Raw genomic sequence first — 24,514 nt, 5'->3', positions numbered from 1 at the left:
TTCTAGACTGTATGAAGTTCACGTCTATAAATATTGTCCCTCGTCTCATCCCGTATAATTGGATATGATTATACTACGATTGGTTTTTGTCCAATCGCGTGCAAATAATTCAATATTTTAATGTTTACCAGAGATAGAAAATAATAATAATAATAATAAAAAAAAACCTTCTCAATTCAATTAACCTGTAAATTATAATACAAAAATATTCGTACTGCTATTGTTTATTCGGTGTAGGATGGAATGGGGGGGGGGGGGAAATACAAACATAAAACAATTTTTCTTCTGGAGCCCATTCTCTCACACTGCATTATTATTTACCGTTCGATATCGTGGAAAAACCGTGCTTCCCTCCCTTCCAGACTCCCCGCCACCATACCCAAACATCGTAGTGGTCCCGATACCATTTGCCCGAATGGATTTTCAGCCATATCCGATTTTAACTGCGCCCTGGCGGCCAATAAATCTGAATTTAACCGTAGTCCGCGCGCATAAAACATTTGTCGTTGCCGCCGGCTAAACGCGCATTAACAACCCTTCACCTCCGCCGCATGGGCCGTAAGTAAATCGTAGTATACCACGGTAACCACCACCGCCACCATGCGACACCCCCGTCGTAACCACTGTCGTCCTGTCGCCGATCCGCGTCCTTTCCGCCTACATTACGCGTACGCGTGTCCTTTTACCTCCATGATGGCGCGACAGGACGGCGGCACCAGGACACCACTAGGTGTCGACCCATCGGGTATATTATAATAATTTAACCTGATATGGTTAACAGATGTCGATCGCTGTGCTTCACGTGTGTACATGTGCTTGTTGGAGTGTGTGTGTGTGTGTATCTTATCGACAACCCGACAGGAGGCTAACAGGATTATATTATTATTGTAATGTTATATAGCATTATACGTACGTCGGAAAGTGAAAATAAATTTAAGCCGCAGTTTGTTTAAAGTTTTTTTTTCAAATGGAAAAAAATACGAGAGAAACGGAAAGTCGATTTTCATTCGCTAATTGCCTCATAACTCAAAACGACAGTATTTTTTCCGATACGCATTTTGTATAGGACTGGCAATTTTTCAGACAAAATCAGAACGGTATTATTATAAAATTATTTTCTTATTTCAGAAAGTCACTCCTAATGTAATTAGTTTTTGACGTTCATCGATTTTTCAAGAAATATATTTCCTTTGTTACCATTTTTTTTTTTTTTTTTCATAAAAATATCCAACTATATGCCTAGTGAGAATTCAACATTTTAAAGATCGCTATACTTATAAGAAAATAGCAGTTTAATATACTGAATCGTCATTACTGAATTTTTGTTTTTCAATTTGTCTGTGTGTTATAATGTCTGTAATATTATAATGCAAATGTTAAAATAATAAACTATAGTTTTTAGTCACTTAAGCATTTATTAACTGAACCTTTCGTTCCGTTAAAATGTCATAAGAATTACAAGAGCAAAAAGACGTTGAAGTGACAAGCAGATGGAGGATTATAGATATTGATTATTATATCATCAAACTGGTCTTTCTATATTTTTTAGATGTTTAGATGCAAATGTTAATTTAGTGTATTAAATAAGCATTGGTCAAATAATTAAAATAGTAAGTAAATACAAGTTCGAATAGTAAGTAAGTATATTAGTAATATAATTAAGTATAATTAACAATATTAATCTCATTTTTAATTTAATATTCTAGATTAATTTATGTTAATTAGGAGTAATTATAATGGAAATTAAAAAAAAATTAACATATATACAAATCATATTACAATTGTCCCTTCAAGATTAAAAACTATAAGTATAAAAATATAATATACCATAAGCTAACTACAATCAAAAAAAATTATTACAGAATGCAAAGACACACAAGAGGCCTGTTAAATATTTGACATACCCGAGCACCTTCACGATGCACTGGGCACCAACTCAGATTCCATTAAAAATGTATAACCTTAAAAATTATATTAAATTGTAAACTTTAGTCTAAGTCATTAAAATATGTAATACAGTTGTACAAGTTTATACAAGCTGTAATTAAATCTTCAACTTAAATAAAAAAAAAAAAAAAAAAAAATAGAATAGTAATGTATTTATTTATAAAAATAATAATATAATTACGAGGCTTTAAAAACTTGGTTTGATTGTGTATTCCTTGCAAGCATTATAAATATGTAATTTTTAGTATAATATGTAGGTAGGTATATTGATTTTCGTGGTTTTAGCTAAATGTCAATTTTCGGATTTAATTTGCCGTTCACTTTATTTTTTTGCGCCAATAATAACCTGTTAGAAAAGTGCATCGTATTTTAGATGGTTTTTGAGGGGTTCGACTGGAATAATTTAAGTGCAAACAGGGAGTACAACAGCTGGGGACATCCACAGAAATACGTATAATGTGGTTTTTGCGGCATAGTGTAATCGTAATTGAAAAATAAACGAACACCACGAAATACTGTCTGTGTTGATTTCAATTTAAATTGAACTCTATTCAAAAAAATCTATTAATTTTCAATTCGTGAAATTAACATAATATAAATACTTTCACAAAATGCATAGCGTATAGGTAGTAAAGCCCTTTTGTAACTTGATTAAAAGAAAATACATTTACGTATACACTTTTGAAAACATGATGTATAGAATTAATAAGCCAATGAATATTTAAATTATTGTTTATTTTTAATCCAAATACTATGTTCAAGAATAGTAATTATATTAAAATATTATTTATAAGTTATACAAAAAAATTAATTTATGTTTACATTGTGTAGGTAAAAATTATATTATTGAAAGGTGATTCAATGATATATTATGAAAATATAGTTTGAGATAACTCTCAAAACTTAGCTCAAATTGATTTAATAAGAAAAATATATTTTTTGTGAACCAAAATAATAATATAAACCACAAAAATACAACATACCTGAGCAACTTCACGATGCACTGGGCCCAAACGAAGACGGAAGAATATTATTATTTATGAAAAATATTCATTGTTCAATCTAGTTTAAAATATTTTAGAACCATATTATGTTAAAAAGCCAATGGTCATGTTATCGAGGCTTCCTTCTTATAAATAAATAATAATAATATAAGTCCATACAGCAATATAAGCCATGTTATTTAAATAAAGATTATTTTTGTATAACTATACACTGAAACCTTGGGCACAACTAGATCTTACATTTTTTAATGCTAAAATTATAAAAAAAAATTACGATATAAATATTTCCCTATTATTTTATTGATTATATATTTCTTTAATAATAATCAATTCCTCAATAAAAGATTATTAATGAGTATATTTCTACATCTATGTAATTATCCTATCTTCAGTAGCAAATGTATTAATGATTATCCATTAATATCGTTTTTCCAAGTTTTAATTCATTACATTTCAGAAATTATTACACTAGGTAGTATTAGCATTAATCAAGCTATTTGGAGATGTTACCAAACTATTTTAAGATACTAAAGCAATATTTAGCCCTCATCTAGTTACACCTAAGGCTGAAACATGCATACAAGTAGAAAATAAAATTTAAAATTTAATAATAAGAAGTGGAATAATTTAAAAATTTTAAATTTTAAATAACAATAAATTATGTACCCATATTGATACATTATTATTTTATTAACAGTATAACACATTAATTGTATATAAATATACATTCAATCAACTTGTTTCTTCATATTTTCTTTCATGGACACCGTTGCTATAATTCTCATTAGCTGTCACCAAAAATGTATCATTTATAAACGACTGAATTTTACTAGTCATATTGAAACTCAGCCACAAAAACATTTTAAATTTAATGAGTTATATCTGCAGTTTCTTTAACAATCAGTATGAAAGTATAACAGTTTGAAAAAGTGTCTTAAACTCAATTGAAACATTTGTTCTGAGAATTTTTATTTATTAAATAGCTTAAAATAAGTTGGTAGCAAAATTAATGTTAAAATTATACTATAGTACTATTATTATTATTATTATATGTAATCACGTTATATGTGTCTAAATAAGTTATTGAGTTAAGCGGTATTTTTTGTAACTTGATAGTACATACTATTAAAATTTAAAGTAGCGTTTTCCAGACGATTACATCGATGGTTATAATCGTATCTCAATAACATGGCAGTATTCAAACCTTTATGTTTTAAAACAAAGAACCGAAAATAAAACAAATTAAGCATATTATGTAATTTGCTTAAGGGGTCGCTCTTTCTCACTCTTAAACCACCCCCGATTATCCGTATTTACCAGCGGACGTATTTAAATGGCCCCGCATGACCTATTCGGTGAATTAACCGCTTTTACAAACAGTGAGAGACGTCGACGAGAGGGGACAGTGAGTTTGTCGGGCCCGCGGGCATCGTAATTTTGTGGCACGCGAGCAAACAGTATACCCGGAAACAAAAGCAAAAAACTTCCGAAAAAAAAAAAAATAAATTTACAAAACGAAAAGTCTAAAGATAAAAGTGGGCTTATATTGAAGGGAAATTAAAGACGTCTACAGGCATTGAGTTTTTTCGACGTATTTTTATATTGAAAAAAACCCTTTCCCCGCTCAATGCACGTGTTCAAAGAGATAGCGACCCCGTCGCCGGAACAATAATTCACTGGAGGATCCATAAAGATTAAAAATCATCCCGTTCGTTCCTATTTTAATTGCTACTGGAGGTCTGCATTGGAATAAAATTGTTATCTCTACTACGCAACCCACCTCATATATTATACACCATTTTCTCTTTTGGTCAATAAACGTCGTTCACGTTCCCGCCCCAATGATAATAATATGTTTCGTAGGAATAATGTTCCATTGGCTATTAGAATGTTAGGGGGAGATGGGAGGTGAAAAACAAAGTTACGGTTTAATTATATTGATAGGTACATAGGTTTTATTTAACGAATAAAATTCAAATTGTTTATTTTATTTACTCAGCGTTGTAAAAAAAACAATCAGTTAATTACATAAAAACCATCCGTGCTTTAATAAAAGTCCATTTTTTGAACCATAATAAATAAAAAAAGAAATTAATTATTAAAAATTAATATTATATTATAACGTAGGTATATAATTCAACTTTTCTATGATAATTATTAAAATCGTTTTTTATTACATGTGCAATGTGTTACTTAACTACCTAAGTTAATACACGAACAGCTAATTTATTGTTATTAAACTCTAAATCAATGTTTAATTCTAAAAAAAAAAGATTTAAATGTATTTTAGAAAAAAATTCTATTAAAAGATCAAAGAAATATTATAGATAAATTATTTATAGTTGCGTATTATATAGTAGAATTTTGAGTATCAATAATTTTAAATCTTGTATTTTATAATCTATGAAATTTTCCAAAAAGCTTTCAGAGAAAAATAGATAGAGTTTTTTTTTGTAAATTATAAAAACATGAATTTATCATCCATAAATATTTAAGCTATAATAAACAAAAAATAAATCATTTAATAATGCAATAAAGGAAAAATGTTTTCAAGTTCCACGTGATACTTGGTAGTATTATTATTATTATTATTCTGAAAGTATTCCTGCTATATATATTATTATATAAACATATAACTATATTATATGAAGGGTAAAAAAAATGGTCCACAGCTTATTATTTGTCCAATTTACTTTGTGAAAATATCTAAGCCGAAATGATCCCACTGTGCCGAGAACCCTTCGGCATAGTAAATAAAAGTACATGGTTCTTGATATAATATTCATGTTAAGTCATCATATCAGATTACTATTTTAAACATTTATATTTTAAGCAACGCAATAATAATAATATGGAGTTTTTTCGTTGATGTTACTCATAATATGAGAAATAGTTACACATTTTATTTTAGTCATAAGGAATGAATAATAATTTTTAAAATTACGTATTAAAATAACTATAGGTACTATGGGTACCTAACTTTATTTACAACTTTTTATCAAACGTTTAATAAAAAAATTTTAAATTTGATATAATTCATAAATTTTTTGATAACAATAAACAATTAGGAATTATCTCGTTTCGAGTAATTCTGCAAACATATTCCTCGAAAACAAATTCAAGTTTGTTCACTTTTTGATGTGCGTAAACATTAACACGCACCTCCTTCGCTTTAACAATATTTTATGGTTGTTGTGATTTTTCTGTAAACAAACGATTATGCGTCTCGGTAACGGAAAATAGTTTCGTAAAATAATTACCATGGAAACCAACCAATAAATAAATAATTGTTATGAGTATTGTAAAGAATAAAAAACATAAATATATTTTATGTAAACAATAATTTATGTAAACATGAATATTTATTTTTTTTATGCAACACGATATAATATTATAATCCGTTTCATCCGAAAGGCGTTTAGATGTTTACATATAAAAAAATTCCTCTGATTGCTTGCTGGCACACGATACTTTTTTATTTTTGTAATTTATATCATCGAAGAATTGAAGCGCAATATGAGTTAACAATGAAATGCACTCTATATTATTACATCTTAGATTTTCTTGACGTTGCTGGTTTTTCTCTAAACAATCACTGTAGCAAATCACTAATATACAGGTATATATATCGCACACTTTGATCGCTGTTACACCTATTTGGTATCTCTGTAATGCACGAATAATAAATGACCCGTTGTTTTTATTACGTTACAGTTAATTCTTAGAAATAAATATAATAAGATGAGGTACTGCGTGATGTTGAAATTATAATTGAAATCGTAACAGTTTAATATTATCATAATTTTTCGGCGTACCACAAAATATGCTTATTCCGATACATGCACACTAAAAATACCAATTATACATAGTAGGTACCGTACCTACTCATTTCGGGTAGTTAATGGAGCGGCAACTTGCTGCGAAACTTTGTTAATATTAGAGCCAAATAAAAGACAGAAATAAACCGAAAAGTTTTCGGTTTAGCGAGAAAACACATTACTGATGACTAAAATAATATGTTCACTGCAAACGTCAAGAGCTTTTACTTAGGAGTTTAGGACAAAACCAATCTTAAAACTTTTATATTTTATTTTTCTTCTCGGGCGCGTTATCATCGTGTGCGATATATTACATCGCGGGTAACAATGTGTCACTTTGAAATGGTTGCAATAAACCAGCTATCATTATCGTGTTTAATAATGTTTGCGTGCATAGTTAGGTGCAATGTGTTTTAGACATAAGCTATACGCTGTAAGAGACATCCATTTCATTTAGATTGCGTTCTGAAACTGCAGAAAACAAATAGCGTCATAAAATATTTATCTTTATCTTTAAAATGTATTAATCTGTTGGACGCAAATATCATATCGACATTGAATGGATGTGAAAGGATCTCACTTGACTTGCCTATTGATATTTTATTGTTGAATGAAAATAAACACGGTTGTAAATAAATTGCCGACTCACAACCCCCAAATTACGTATAAAATATAAAATACAATATTATGTTTATAATTATATTTACATAATATTTAATATTTAAATGCTGTGTGATATAATATCCCTTTACAATGACATTAAATTCGAATATAAATTATTTCATTGATATACCTATTATATATATTGATATGATTTTTGATTTCAAGTGTACGACTTTAAAGTTTTATTAGAAACACAACCGTTGTTTTTTTCGTAATTTAATATGATATACTGCAAGGTGTATTAAGAAGATAATATGACAATTATACATTTGAATCATATTTGAAAGTGATAGATTGTCATGATAAAACCTGCGTACGTTTACAAAAAAAAAAAAAAAACAATAAATATTTTAAAGAAATTTAAAAATCATAAATATTCGGAAATTTATAAATTGATTCGATTATAGTTTTTGAATATATTATAATAATTATTATACATCCCTATCTTTCACTGAGGTAAGCAAATGAGGTCCTGTGTCTTGTTCATGTTTTTTCCCCTCTCATCATACATTCCAATTTGGATTCCAGTCCGAAATTAATTAAATGCGTTCCGGTCGTCGATATTTAAAGCACGTGTTCAAAATATTTGAAAATTATATTTTCCAATGCATTCCATAGCTTTACCGTGTGCGTGCAGAATTTTCCAATTCAAATATACCAATAAACCGCTCCGGGGTGTTTTTTCACCCGTCGTTGAAAATGTTCGTCATTTTTGCAACAGTATTTCGAAATGCATTTAAATGGTTTTTTACCGTCGTTCGATGAATATTCAAACACTATTACGTAATCATATTTTAAAATTCTCGTGGTCAATGTTGATGCATTTCAATAGCCGAATAGATCCGCATTTTGGTGGCCCGTAATTTATACGTCTTGTCGGAATAAACTTTTTAAATTGTACGACGTTCCGACAACATTGTTGTTAACTTTTAGCAGCCCTGTTACCACGTAATCGAATTTGTTTCCCCGTCTAGAATCCATTACCACGAAGTGAGTGAGACTAAGAGAGTATAAAGGGGAAAAAGTTGAAACAATAAAAACATCTGGTCGGCTTCTGCGGTTCAGCAGTAATTAGATATTCAGGAAAGGAGACGCCGCGTAGCCTACGAAATTTGTCGTTGGGCTTTCGTACTTAACTTTTCGGGTGGAATTACGCAGTGGACAAAAGCGTGGCAAAAGATACGGACAGACGAGGAGGAGGAGATCATTTAATTGCGGTTCATAGCGTAGACGGTATGGAGTCGTGCGGTTAAAAAGAAGAAAGCATTAGAAGTTGCTAAAACTCTGGTTCAGAAATTACACCAATAAAATATTTTGTTTCGTTTTGTTATTATTGTTCATAAGTTCAGTCTGTAACATGAAGGTATGCATTTATTAAAACGAAATCAAGAAAAGACGATGATTTACGAATGATCATTATTTGTTTGGGTGGGCGGGGGGTGTTGTGGTTGGGTGACTGATTGTGAAAAAAATTGTTTAAAAGAAATACTCGACCAGATTTCAAAGACGTGTAGGATTACGAGAGAAAAATTACAACAAAAAGTTGAAATGCTCTTAAGGGTCGGTGGCATGTTAAAAAGAGTAAGAAAAAAGTAATAACGAAAAATTTACGGACAAAGCGCAGTTGTTACGTGACAAATGGTCCTTAGGTACAAGTTTTGGGGGAGGGAAAAAAGTCAACACTTCAGTAAACAGCCGATCGCTTTGGCTTACAATTTTGAGAGCCATTTCGTTTGGGTTTACTAATTATCTGTACTTAAATTTAATATTATCTATATATTAGGTTTAAACTACACGTCCTTTTGTTGTAAAACGTATCAAAATATATGATGCGTTTAGATAAATATAATATGTTTTAGTGTCCTATTTTAACTGCCTTTCGGTTCACCAACAATTTCTTACATATTATGGACGATGGTATAGCAAATCTAATCTTCCTGTTATTAACGCTCTATTTTAGAAGATTCCATTATGATGTCTAGGGAAAGTTTGTGAATTCAACTCGTGTTATGGCGCAAGAGTAGCCATTAAAAGTTTGAAATCTCAGGGTGAACCATTAATATTACGAAAAAGCCATCATGAGAATAGGTTGGATATTCGATAACAGAACGTTAGATTTCCTACATCATTATATATTGTGTGAAAATGTTCGTAATAGTAGACCGATGCTAAGCTGTTTTTTGTATTTATAAAATATATATATTAGTTATAAACTATACAACGATGACGGCTTAACATTGTACAAAAATACATATCTTCATAATGTGCACAATGACTATTTGAAAATCAAAAATAGTATATAGCAAAAGTCATTTATTACATCAATTCATTTATTTTGTACGCACTAAGTTCTTTGTCATTTAAACTTTTTTTTTATATGTACAAATAAAAATATGATATTAAACCATAAAATTATAAAACTTTTCTAGTTAATATGCTTTATCATAATGCTTAAGGAATTTTCATATCCATTTATCATAAAACAAACAATATTGAACTATTATTTGTTTAAAATATAAGTGTGATTGGTTTTTTCCTAATTAAGAATTAACTGTACAAAAATTTATCTAATTTAACAAACCAACATAAAATACTGATAAAATACAATATTATAACTTCTGTTATAGTTTATTTTTAATATTTATGATTTGCTATTTCAGTTGAATCGTTGTGGTACAATCTAAAATAGTTTTCAAACAAATAAATAGAACATGCGTATCATAAACTTGTAAAAATAATGAAATGTAATAATATGAAAAGCTTATACATTTTTACGTAAAATATTATTTTATTTAACAGTAATTATACGTTTTCTAACTAATATTTATTCTACCACAACATATTATTTTTATTACAGTTAAACCTCAAACATTTTTTGAATACGAATTGGTAGTTATGTATGAAGCCATTTAAATGGTCTCTTTTAAGTCAGAGTAATCTCTTTGGACCTTCAAATAAATAGTACTGGATTATTCCAGATGTCACACTGAGTGATTTGTGGAGGTTTGAATTTAGAACTTGAAGTTTGGTAAAACAAACCTGACAAATTACACTCGAAACAAATTGATAAAAGATGTTCCATACATTTGGTAAACTCAAAATAGATTTTTTTAAATAAAATACCTAAAATCATTAACCACTTGGTCATTAAACATGCTCAATAACCTATTTGAGGGATTAAAATTCAACAATAAATAATTATTTAAGAAATAATCGTTTAATATTTAGATCGAATAGGTAGTATAGATACTATATCACATTTTGTGTGCATTCAGTAGTTAAACTCAGTTTAAATCAAAATATTAAATTTTGGTATGTGTAAAAATTATTTACATTTAAAAATTTGATCTGTTAAATGGGCTTTTTTTATGAAACTTATTTTTTAATTTCTAACACATTATTTATTAATACTATAGAAATCAACATAATTAATGTTTCTTGTATTTCACTGTTACAGAGCCTAAACTCGATTGTTGTTTTCAATCGTATTATTACTGTCGACATAACATTATATTTAATGCCAATCCCATTGTTAAATTTGAATCCTAATCAGTCGAATTTAATTATCACCTTACTCGTCAATAATTTGTGTAAAATAATCTATTCAAAGGTTCATAATCCAATCACGCATGTTGGAAACGTTATTACGTATAACATTATTGTATTGTGTGACAATCATTTAAAAGACTTAAAACGTATCATGATAAGTTGGTGTAGATCATATTTTGATCATACGTTTCACAGTTGCAGTAAAATGTAGCATTGTTATCGCGATAAAATAAAAATGAGATGCTAACATCACAGTATTACGAGTTGAATCGATTTACTTGGGCATCGCGTTTTCCTGCACCAAACATGTTACCTTTACACTTGACAAGTACTATACATTAATAATAACGCTTTTAGAAAAGTCATTTCCGGCGTCAACGGTCAGAGATGATATTAAAATGACCGGTTAGGTTGTGTATTGCTTTTTTTTTTACGATGACGATAGTTAAAATATGAAAAGTTTTGAAAATCGTGAAAAGCCATTCGACTGATTTCGTTCGGTCACGCGTGTGCCACATATAAGTATATATATATTATATATATAAACCGAAAGCAATCGCCGCTGCCGATATTTGCCAAAACGAAAAGCCGATACGTCGAAGCCTCGCGTTCATTGCGAATGGGCATCAGGTGTTTCCCAGTGCGTGGGATTTAGGTGGGTATATAGAAAAATACCGTTTTGGCCTACATACGGAAAACGCCTAATATCGGCCCGGGGTCGACGGGGAGGAGTAGAAAAATAAACAACCCGAGCCGAAATCGAATTTCACGTAAACGATCGTACGCGATGCAGGTTGATAGCGGTAATGCCTCTCTTACCCGTCGACGACTAATAATAAAAACGAGAAAACGTTGAAAAAAAGAGACGTCGAAAACTCCACACGGTCACACACACACGCGCGCGCGCACGCGCTTGAGTGATACGATAAAAAGTTTTATTAACGTCGATTATCCACGTAAAATAAGTAAAAACCGTACTGTAGTCGGTGCTCGAAACACTTAAAAGCGCTCATGAGTGGGCGTATACATTATAATATGAATGTATATAGGTACAACAGACTGTTTATCATATACGCGGGCTAAAACGATTGTAACGGCGTAAAGTAAATCTTTCGTTAACGACGTCACATTTTCATTCTTATGGTCTCGCATTTTTCCTGCATAAACTTCAGCCTTTCGCCGATTTGCGCAACGTTTTCGTTATTTTATTTTTACTTTTTTCCCCCCATCCCCGCCAATCTTTATAATAATATATTATATTCCGAGGCAAATCTGCGGCCATTTCCGGAGCTTTAAATTTCGTTATAACGAAAAATTCGTCGCAGATGTTCGCCCGGCGCGTAGGTAAGTGTGTATAAAAGTTTTTTTTTCTTTTTCCATTTTTCCCATTTCGCGCCTTGTTTCAATAAACTAATACCATTTGTTTTACATTATCGGCGATTCGGTCTCGTTTATTTTCATCGAAATATTCTTCGGGACGGCCGAAGTTTTACAGTCGGAAGCAATTCATAACGACGGTAAAAAATATCATGATCAATAATTCAAAGTTAACAATAACTTTTGTAGATTTGCAGTCACTGCAGATTTTGTTTTGTTTTTTTTTTTATGCCAACTGCTTGTTTAAATTGCGCTATTATACTTCCGTTTTATATTACGTTACGGCATACAATTGTAATACGCCATATAAATATCATATATAGTTTTACCCAATAGAATATACGTAACTATTAGTCCAGGGCCTGAACACGAGTATACTTCACATAAATATTATTTCGATAACTTACCAAAATTTAAGAACGCATTATATTATGTAACATACAGTGTATTATAATATATACCATATGTGTTGTATAATGTATTGCAGACACTAAAATGTGTATTGTATATATTATTAAGTTTTTCGTTTTCTAAGTCTCACGTATGGTATCATAAATTTATTGAATACGTGCAAGTTTAAACATTTATATTTCATATTAAAAAATTGTGAACAAATTTGAAAAAAAAATATTTTAGATATGAATTTCATTACGTGGAAAATTAATGGCACAGATATTATAAGAAAATAACAAGTAACAGTATCTATATAATAAATCCACGTTTGAAACATTAGGTGACTATATTATGGAGCAACTCCGTGAGCGGAGTGAATTCCAACTAGGAAACATAATATACCTGACATATAAAACGAGATTTTTCACCGACAAACAAAAACAACCACGGCGGACTATATTATGCATATTATAATAATATATTGTGCACTATCCATTATATTATATCACCGTGTGTATATATATATATATATAAATATATGCAAATTGGCAACACACGCGAATCAAAAAAATAAAATAAATAAATAAAAAAGGGGTCTGCAGCGGCTCACCCTTTTCGCAATTTCTTTTCTAGCGTCGTCGTTCAAATGAACGGTTTCATTTTATTTTTTCAAAATGTCACCTCGGGGCGGGTGCAGTGCGTTCAATTTCTCACCTAATCGAATCGGTTTTTAATACACACTCACACACACAGAGGAACGATCGCATAATAATGTATAGGACAACGAGTGTGAGCGTGTCACCGGATTGATTTATGCACGCATTGGGTATAACGGGAAATATCGTATATGCCCGCCGCCGTAGGGCCACAAGTCTATACGATGGTATCGTGTGTTCGTATATTGTACGCGGATTGACAATTATTAGATTTCGTCCAGATGTCGAGGCTTCACGGATGACGTCACGGAACGACGACGAGCGCAACACTGTACACATTATGCTCCCCGGCAACCCTTTCCAATTAAAATCTCAGTGATTGGTTTTATTATTCGGTTTTGACTTTATGCGCCGATGAGACAGACCGCGCGGACAAGTCGGGCCCGGGTCGCGGGTGCTCTATACCAACTTTTTTTCCCGTTTTTTTCTCCTTCTCTCTCTCTCTCTCTTTTTCTCGTTCTCTCTGTCCATGTGCGCCGTCATATTATATTATGCACGAGAGTATATGTAATAATATATATAAACATATAACGCCCGCACTAGCTTAAATTAAATCACCCCGTCCCTAAAATATATTATAATACGGCTATAGTGTGGCACATATGTGACCCGAACCGTAATTACCAATCCCGTCTTCGACTGCACTATAGAGGTTTAAAAACCCATTCGAACCTTTTCCGAACGTCTTCTGTTCACATAATATCCCTTGTGCGTATAGGTGGCATGGAAAGACCAGCGAACGGTATAGGTATAGCAAAGTAAAGGTGCCTGCTACAGTGGCTTTACATTTTTTATCCTCTAAACTGAGTGAAAATTTTATAATATACCTACTGGTTTTGATATGTAGAGCTTGATGAGAAAAAGAAAAAAAACGTATCAAGAGATATTCGTCGAATTTAAAAGTTAGTTTAAAAATATTTATTTTTCCTGGTGGAATTGACAATCTCCCAATTTGGTTGTGGTTTTAAAAAATGTTGTGTTTAATAGAAGTAATATTGTAAGTATAATATGGTATATTACTTTTAGTAGTATCAATATTTTTTTTATGGTTCAAAACAAACTATAATCTGTCTTCTAAAAGCAGGTTAGAAAAGCTTAGTAGGTCGTATGTTGGAGATTGCTGTTCTCGAGGATCAAATAGCTTCGTTCTTATTGCTAAAGAAAGCCATAATATTGATGTTTATTGATTAAAATTATTATTGTACAATTTGTATAAAAAAAATAAGGTTCTAAAAACTAAAGCTTTAACATGTAACTCGACGAATTATTGTTTACGTTATTACGCTTGCAGGGTCTACAACACTCAATTATTTATTGATTTTCTATCATACATTAAATCAAAAGACCATGTCCGTTTTTAATTTGAAATTGTCTTCAATATTTGAAATAAGTCTAGTATTAAAATTGAAATATTGTCAATTATAAATCCAAATTATTCATTTATTCATTCGTATCGCACCCGTCAAATAAACAAGTGTGATAATAATTTATCGTGTAATATCATCACAAATTGAGGTAAACATTAATAATTGTATAACGGTATGTCGGTATGACTTCGTCATGGTTGTATAACTGTTATAACGTTGTCATTGTAGTGTACCGCATTGAAAAATTGATTAAACGTGTACTAATGAACTATATTTATCAACCATCCATAATAATAATGTATGCCTTCTATTGTTTTTTTCTTATGGTATTTTTATACAGAAACTAAAAAAAAAAAAAATGTTTTCTAGGTAATTTCGAGACTCATGGGTTTATAAAACAAAACAAAAACATTTTTAGCCGTTTCAGGCTATGTATGGCATTTAACAAATTTTCTTACTATGCAATTACTTTACAAATGGTTTATGCCAATATATATGAGTTTATAAAATCTCCTTAAATAAGTCATAGTTGTGATGTTATGCCATGTAAAAATACAAAAAAAAAAAATGTTTAGTGAATTATTAAAGATAACGAAGAAAAAATTTGAAAAATTGTAGTTAACAGTTTGAAAATCTGTTTATACATAATTTAATTTTTCTTTGGTGTGAGTTGTTTGTTTTACTCATCCCGTTTGCTTTATATAACAAAACGCGTAATTTTATTTTATACTGCATCACTCATAAAGTCCCCATAATCGATTTTTAACTTCATTATAACCTAAAGTTGGTTCATGAAGTATTTGACATAGCTATTTTGAACTTTGATGCCTTACTAAGAAAAACAATGAGTATAAAATACAAATTATAATATTAGAATACAATATTTTATATCATGTAGATCTTTATTAATATAATATTAGGTACATTATATGGAAAATTATAGTTTGGTGAGTGGTGACTATAATTTACTAATATATTAAACATCTATGTGCATGTTAATATATCTATAATAATTAATATGGTTAGCGTTCAACTGATATACTATAATAGTTATTATATATTTTTCTTAACATTTTTGGCGAGAGGGGGGAAGAATTAATCGCTTTTTACATCGTATTTTTGATAATTTTAGTCGTTATAGAAATATCTTATACCCACACAAGACTCATAAGCCATTTTATTTATTGCAAAAAACCTTTACCGTTTTAATTTGACACTGTCCGAAAAACTGGTGGAGAAGTTTTTATGCATCTTATCGCACTCGCCAAATATTATCTGTAAGTTGTTGTGACGTTTCAGCCGCAATCTAAACTGATCTTACAAAAGTTATGGTGCAATTTTATCCCCTCGACCACGTGGTTGATCCGGTTAGTGGTTACTCGGAAATTGTTAAAGTATTTACCGGAGAAATCGAATTGTCGGAAGATGAAGTGACAACGATTTTGGCTAAAATAATATATTTTTGAGAAGAAGATAAAATAAAATAACTCAAATTATGGTATTGAGATTGTATGCATTTTATAGTTATTATTGCCTATTTAAAGATCTTAAAATATTACATAACATTACGATGAACTGTGATGAATACTTATAAACTAAATAATAGGTATATTAATACATTATTTATTTAAGACAAATTAATTAAAAATGTAAAATTGACTGGGAATTTTGAATCAAGTACATAAGATATTGAAAATATAAACATGAGGTTATGTTAATGCATCATCGTTATTTTTATAATGTTAAGATTAAATAATAATTTTTTTTACTAATTTTCTATCGGTTTAAAAACAACAAGACGCATACCTCTATTATTAGGTATACGCGATTTAATAAACTTAAGCACAGTTTTATTAAAATTTATATTTATTTAATACTTGCGGTTACTTGTTTGAATTATAAATATAATTTATCTCTAAAAAGTTATATAAATCATTAATATAATTTGTTTGGTAATAATAATTGTTTATTCAAATGAATAAAAATGAGCAATTCCCAATAGTACAGGTACCTATTAGATAAGTTGTTGCAGTAAATAGTAATACTTAATATATTTAAATATAACTTAGTGGTTAGTTACCACTACTCTAATGCTATTCAATTACATTTTTATCACATATTAATCAGTAGTTACTATTTATTATAATAAATTGTTCATGTGTTACCAACCTTAGTAGCAATACATATTATTTTATTAAAATCTATAATAAATAATACTATTAATTATTCTCATCATCATAATAAACATAAAGGTGTATATTATATACTTAGGTACATATATTTTTAATTAGGTATTAGCAATTAGATTAAGAAAATTGAATCTTATTTATAAATGCAATGGTTATAGTTTTATTATTAGTTAAGCTATATTTTTTTCAAACATGTTTGTAATATGTTATATTTATCGATAATATTTGGTAAATATATAATTTATAATTTGGCTATATATTATCAAAAAATGGTGTAATTTGTTATGGTAGGTATTTTATTTTTATAGATTAAAAAAAAACCACAAGTATATTAAATAAAAAAATACTTTATAATTTAATTTATGAGTTTTTTTACATATACTCGTATATGTATATGAATAAAAATCCATGAAAAAATACCATTTATATTGTAATATTGAAAATTCATGTAGTGACCGTTCACCTGTATTAAATGCTTGTTTGTAGGGAAAGTACTGATCAAAATATATATATAAAAAAAAAAACAAATGAATACATAAACAAATAAATTACACGAAAGAATACCGTACATAATCAATGCATACTTCAATTCAATTCAATTATGTTTTCGGTTAAAATTATGTTGCAACAAGTAAGTTTGTGCTGTAAGTATATTATTATTGTAAAAGTAGAAACATGGTTGTATGAACATTTAACAAGCCTTGGAAACATTCTCGTTGTAAAACGGGTAAGTTTATCTTTATTATCACATCAACAAATTGGGAAATACGCAACATCAAACTAGTGTGCTAAACTATTCCACATTATTATACTAAAATAAGCAGCTATATAATACGAGTATATTGATATTTATATTAGACTAATGGATTCTTCAGCCACTAATGAATTCATCAAGAAAAGAAAATATTTAAAGTTTGAAATTTACAATTGTAATAATAACTGATAATTTTATAATCTATTGTAATAATTACATACACAATATATAGTAAATGTTAAAATAACAAAATTCCGTAAATAAATAAGAATCAAATATAATCAGTCATAATAATTATAAACTTTTAAATAGAGATAATTTAATGATTTACCGTCATTGTAGAAGTATTCTTGATTATCAGTGGTTGTCTAGATAAATTTAGCCCACCCACGCAGTTTCCAATCAAAAGTTACTGGTAGATAACCGAAAAACTATTTGCTCAATTGCATTGTATTTTTGTATCAAAGGACAAACTAAAGCTTAAAATGGAATTCAAAGAAGACTATATTTAGAAAATTTAATTTTGCTCGTGAGAAATTGTAACCACAACGATGTTATTTAAAAATCAAAATGTGTGTTCAGTGGTTTATGTTTAAGGCACTTACTTAATTGTTTGAGATACTTAATTTATACATTGTTTGTCAAATATTTGTTTAAAATGATCTTGAATATTCTCCGTAATTCAACCATCTCCAATAATGTTATATCTTTTAATTAATTTAACATAATATTCTTTAAGTATAGGTACCAAATTAACTGTGCAGGTTGTAAAACAAACTGATGAAATTGTTTTTTTTTTTTATTAATTTAACAATTATACATGTTAAACATATACCTATAACATATTTAGCAGATATTATATTTTAAACTACCTTTCTATTTAATACAAGTTAGACTTAATTTTTGGTAGCTGCATTGTTTATTGATTGTATCTACTTTGTGTGCATATATATATATATATATAACAATGAAAATGTATGAATAAATATTTTTGCAACAGATTTATTAACTATTAACTAACAAAACGTTAATAATGTTATCGTTTTATAGTTTTATAGTGATTAATATATGTATAATCAAACAGTATTATAATATTATTATATAATACCAAGTACCAAAGCTTTCTCTGGGGATTACAGAGATTTATCATATAAATGTATTGTTTATTTTCATTTTAGTTTCACATGGTTATTCAATGGGAATTTGGAACCAGAGCATAATGAAATGGCACTGATAATGTGGCCAAGTATTTTAATATGGGACGTTATTATCAGTTGAAATGCAAACTGTACCATACACAATAATTATTATTTGAATCTGTTAAAGGCCTGATAAACAGCTGTATTTGGGTGTGTTTGTCTCGATCCATTGAACCATGGATATAATTACAAAATAATAGATACCAAATAATATTATTGTAATTTCGATTCCGTCCTGTGGTATTGCCTGGTGTAAATATATATAATAATAAATAATAATTCAGTACATAAAATAGATAGAGATACTCAATAATTGGGTAATGCCATTATTATTTTTATCATAATAAAAATATTAATCGAAAAAAAAATTGAAAATCTTTCGGCACTGACGTATTATGTTTAAAATTACTATTTTGATCTGAAACCCATTTTAAATTTTAGGATTTAACATTTTCACTTAATCAAAAGTGGATATTATTATAATAATACTTAGGTATATCTGCGATGTACAAAATTATGGTAATTTATTATTTTCACTAACAAAAACTGTTGTATTTATAATATTATAATAATCATTAGGAATTATGATAATTCTGCAGTATTTTCTATAATCAGATAATTTATCAGGTAGTAATGGATGTATGTAGGCTTAATATTTAGATTAAAACTTTTAAGTTGATTGCTTATAAACTATTGCAATCGCAATTAAAACTAATTTTGTTCTAAAATAATTAAAGCTTTTACATAAAAAACGTTTTCATTTTTACTTTCAAAAGCCTATAGAAATACACGTTCATTATGATCAATATATTCCCAACAATGTTTTGTAAACATATTATGATAATGAAATATATTTATTAATAGCATTACATCGACGTCGCTATAGGTAATATTATATCTAAAACATTAACCATTATATTATTTCATTTTATCTAGTCAAAAAATAAATTATTTTTACTTATAGTTTTTTACATATAATATTAAATTATTTGTATCATATCAAAGCTAGTTAATTTTTGTAATTAGCATACCAAGAATTTAATATTTAGATCAGTGTATTTTTTATTTATTAATAATAACTAATAAACAGCATTTATTTACTCATCGGAATTTTAATTTATTCTTCATTTAATATTCCTCGGCTATTGAAGTACTAAAATAATATTGCGATGATTGAATTTGAATAAAAACTAAACGTTTGTAAATGATATATTTTATGTACAACATATACTATAATATAAATTAAACAATAAATACACATGCCTAGTACTTACGTTTTATTTTTTTACACACTTTGATTAATTTAATTTACATAAAACAACATTTAAATTAATATTTACAAAATATGTATATTATCTCTTTTTTTATTTTATTTAGCTATCTGCCTTAAAGCGAGTCAAATAATGTTTGTTGTAATTATGAACAATTAATTGCTATTTATTTTATTTCATGGTTTTAACCGATACTTGGAACCTTAAATCGATGTTTTATTAATATCTTCCGAAGTCGGTTCACATATTTCTGTGAATATAAATACACATGGAAAATTAATATTTAAAAAAACAATATTTTTATTGATACATATTCCTGTGCACATTTTTAATTTTAATTTTGAACATTTCCTGGATTTACCTATTACTTTTTATATTTGTGTAATATTGGCTATCGAGAGTGTTTCAAATAGTTAAAAGGTATCACGATAACTATTTATAAAATAAATACATTTTTTATAAACAGTACATAAATACAAAGGCACGAATGATAATTGATTGTTCGCCGATCAAATCGCACTCACGTGGAGGTTAAAAGTTAAAACATCATAATATAGTGACAAGAACGTCAAGAACAAATTGTTATCAAACATAATACATGTTTTATGTGACAGCTGTTTTACTCGGTTAGGTCATCTCAGTTAAGTCAAGTCGATAGTACTCGACCTATACCTATCGATACACCAATAATGATGTATATTATTGTATAATATACAGATACAATAATCTTGTAAATTAAAATCAACCGGACATAAAAATAATTGTGTTCATCATGTCGTACACATCATAAATACACGACAAAAATAATATAATAATAATACGACACTAATAAGTAATAATTACTGTGAAACGTGCTGTACCTAGTGCTAAATGTTCTATAGACTGACTGGCCAGAGTTTTCGTAGCTTTAATGGTGTTCAACGCGGTAATGACGAGCTACAGCTCTTTTCAAGACTTATTACGACGATAAGGAATTTAAAAACATCGCATTGTGACATGAACTAATCGTAATCAATATTGTACGCGTTTTATTGGACAGTTTTCACAGAATAATGTGTAGGTACTCAATTTTAAATTGTAATACCCATATCTGTGAAATGCAATCGATGTATTCTACCTTTACCTATAGAGACACTAATAATAAAATATCATCGTTATACGAAATCAAACGGACATAAAAAAAAGATTGTGTTTATCATCGTTTGTACACATATAAATGCATAATTATATGTCACTCTTTATTGCGGAGTACGCACCTCATCTCGTTTAAAGACGTGTTTTATAGATTGGCTAGCTGGCTAAGCTTGTCGTAACTATGTAGTGGTCACTGTATAGTGGTAACTGCGGTAATAACGAAGTTAGAAGACCTACGGTGACGTGATCACAGCTAAATATCATAGGCACAATGGTGAACTATCATAATGATATTATAGCTTAAGCATTCTGTTTTTTATTTTCAAGTTCGGTTATAACATTTTTGTATTATTTCATAAGTTTAGTAGCTTTTACGTTGTATAAAAAATGTAATACGTACAAAGTAAATTACAGTAATAACGATCTGATGATAATAATCAAATATTAGTTTTTCTAAATATTACTGAACATTGAATGCAATATTAATATTCATTATATTTACATAATATATTTTTGGGGTATAAATGAATTAACGTTCCTAAATATTATATTATTTCATGTAATAATCAGTTATAATTTAAAAATGTAAATGCCATCCAATTAAAACATGATAATATATCAATTTTATTTGTAATAATATTCCTGGAACCATACAAAAGTAGACTTAATTATTAGTAAATTTAATTGAGTCTAACATTAGATATTTGATTATGAATTTTAATCATTAACCTTTACCTAGGTACTTAATTTATGTAAAATTAAAATATTCCCAATTAATATTCAATGTTATTGAGAATGGTATTAATAATGATTTCTATTATAATATAATATACACTTGATGTTTTGTACTATCTCGATCAATCTTATTTCATGATCGTTAAAATTTAAATTATGGTCGAATTGTTATCATTTATATTTTACTCTACAATCAGTTATTATATCATTAATTATTATTAACAAAAATGTATTTATATTAATTTTAATAAATCAATGACTTTTCAATTTTTGAAATCATTAACCATACTGCCTATATTACATTCTAATTTAAAATAAACTAAAAACATTGTATGACCAATTTAAGAGATAATAATTTATGTCATACAGAACATTTGAATATTGTTTAGAATCCAATAACATTCAATGTAGTTTTTATATTCATTATTATCATTCAAAATAATTTTTTCACTAAAATGAAACGTTGTTCAAACATCCAAACACAGTATTTATTTTTTCATGTATTCTATAATATTATACTATATATGATTTGACAAAAAGTATTCTCAAATATTTTTCGTTTTATAAATCATGTGGTGGTTTAAAGTCAAAATAAATTTGTTGAAATATTGACAACAATGTCAAAAAAGGTCTTACTATAATATTTTTCACACAATATATAATATTTATTTTTATAAAGGTTTCGATAAACGGTGAATCATATTGACGTTATACATAGCCAACGTATATATAGTATTATTTTGTAATCAGGAACGTGTTTGAAATGTTTTGTCGTTCACACCCTAATCGATTTTAGAATTTAACTTCATCTAAACACAAAAAAGGTACAAATATGTAGATAAAGTAAAAAACAATGAGTCAATTTATTCATGACCATTTTTTTGCGAGTTGGATGAGTCGTGTGAAAACAATCACGAAAAGTATACAAAGAATGCATCATTAAAAAATCCTGATCCGATAACTGTAACCGCCTTTGACACCCTTAACCCAAAAGCGAGTTTAGGGTACAAATTCAAACAAATAGAGGTGAATGTTCATGACATGAAGTTTCATAAATTATGACCTAACAATAATTTATCATTTTCATTTTACAGTTAGATTATTTTGACTAGAAATTCTGTGACAATATAATGGGTCAAATGATATTTGAGGGTAAAAAGAAGGGAAATAAGTTTGTCCGCACTCCGACGAAAAACGAGGACTCAATTCATTACACTATAAAAAAGTTTTTTGGCATGTATAAAAAATTTAAAATTTAAAAAATGGTTTCTATGAAATACAAATTAGAAAATTAAATTTTCAGATATTTACAGTATTAGACAAAATATAGATATAAATCATTATTATGTACATGACATTCAGATGGTTTTTATTCCGAGTAAAAAAAGTAGAAAAGTATAGAATTTATTTTATTTATTCTTATGAATAATTTTATAAATTTATTGCACATTTTCTTGAAATATCAAACATTTCATTTAACCATACTATTTAAATATAAAAAATAATACGCTCAGAGAAAATTTATAACTTATAATAGAACATGAAAAAATATATCAAACGTCATAATTGTCACGGTGGCGAGTTGTATTCGTAGACTTGAATAATAATTATGAATAAGTAGAAAAGAAGTGCTAAATTAAAAAAAATAAAAATAAATTGAAAATCAAGTGAAAAGTATTTAGTTAAAAACATATTCGATGAAATGTGTTGCAAATTTAACTTACTATTACAGGAATATCATTACACATATAGCATATTATATTATGCGGAAGAAGCCTCTCGAAAGTTTTTAATATATTATATATATTTTATTTTTTTTATAAATTTGGCACAAACCGTCTATGCGACATCCGTTAGGGCTCTTGAAGAAATGACCCGCGTTAGCTTTAACCCCACTTAAGCATTCCGGTGGGTGAAGCGTATATTATAACAGACGGGGTGAAAATACATGTGCGATAAATCGAGGAGGTTAATAATAAAATAATATAAATACGATACAGACGAGAATCGTGGGTATTATGGGACGCGGGATGTACGGACAATAAATTTAATTTGAGTGTGTACAACGATCGGCCGAGCACTTTTGAAACCTATTCGGAGAGTGGTTGTGGTTTAGGGGTTGGGGAGGTTGTCGAAGACGAACGGAACACCATGCCGTTCACTTATAGCTGCTGCAGATGATGACGAGTTGGCTTGGCGGTTGAAAATAAAAATAAAATCCTTCGTCTCCGACCCGCGACCACTCGCATTACCACACACACCCGGCGTGTGGGTTATAGGGTTCATTAGTGCCACCGTCGAAAATACCTGTACGCAGACGACACGAAAAGGGATTCTCAATCTATATTGATTGCGTGGCTCGACACACCCACACATAAATCGCCCGGAGCTCTGATTG

General features: G+C 28.7%; 1 protein-coding gene across 1 annotated transcript in view; it reads right to left on the bottom strand.

Annotated features, from left to right (window-relative positions):
• LOC107165019 (nucleolar complex protein 4 homolog B) overlaps positions 1 to 24,514 on the bottom strand; it is a 567,342-nt gene that overhangs the window by 156,170 nt on the left and 386,658 nt on the right. The window lies entirely within an intron of this gene.

This window comes from Diuraphis noxia, unplaced genomic scaffold (genome assembly GCF_037042655.1).
Source record: "Diuraphis noxia isolate RWA-SAM2 unplaced genomic scaffold, SU_Dnox_SAM2 contig0005, whole genome shotgun sequence".
NCBI classification, from domain to species: domain Eukaryota; kingdom Metazoa; phylum Arthropoda; class Insecta; order Hemiptera; family Aphididae; genus Diuraphis; species Diuraphis noxia.
The sequence above is the reverse complement of the archived record's forward strand: the minus strand, read 5'-3'. Positions and strand labels throughout refer to the sequence as shown.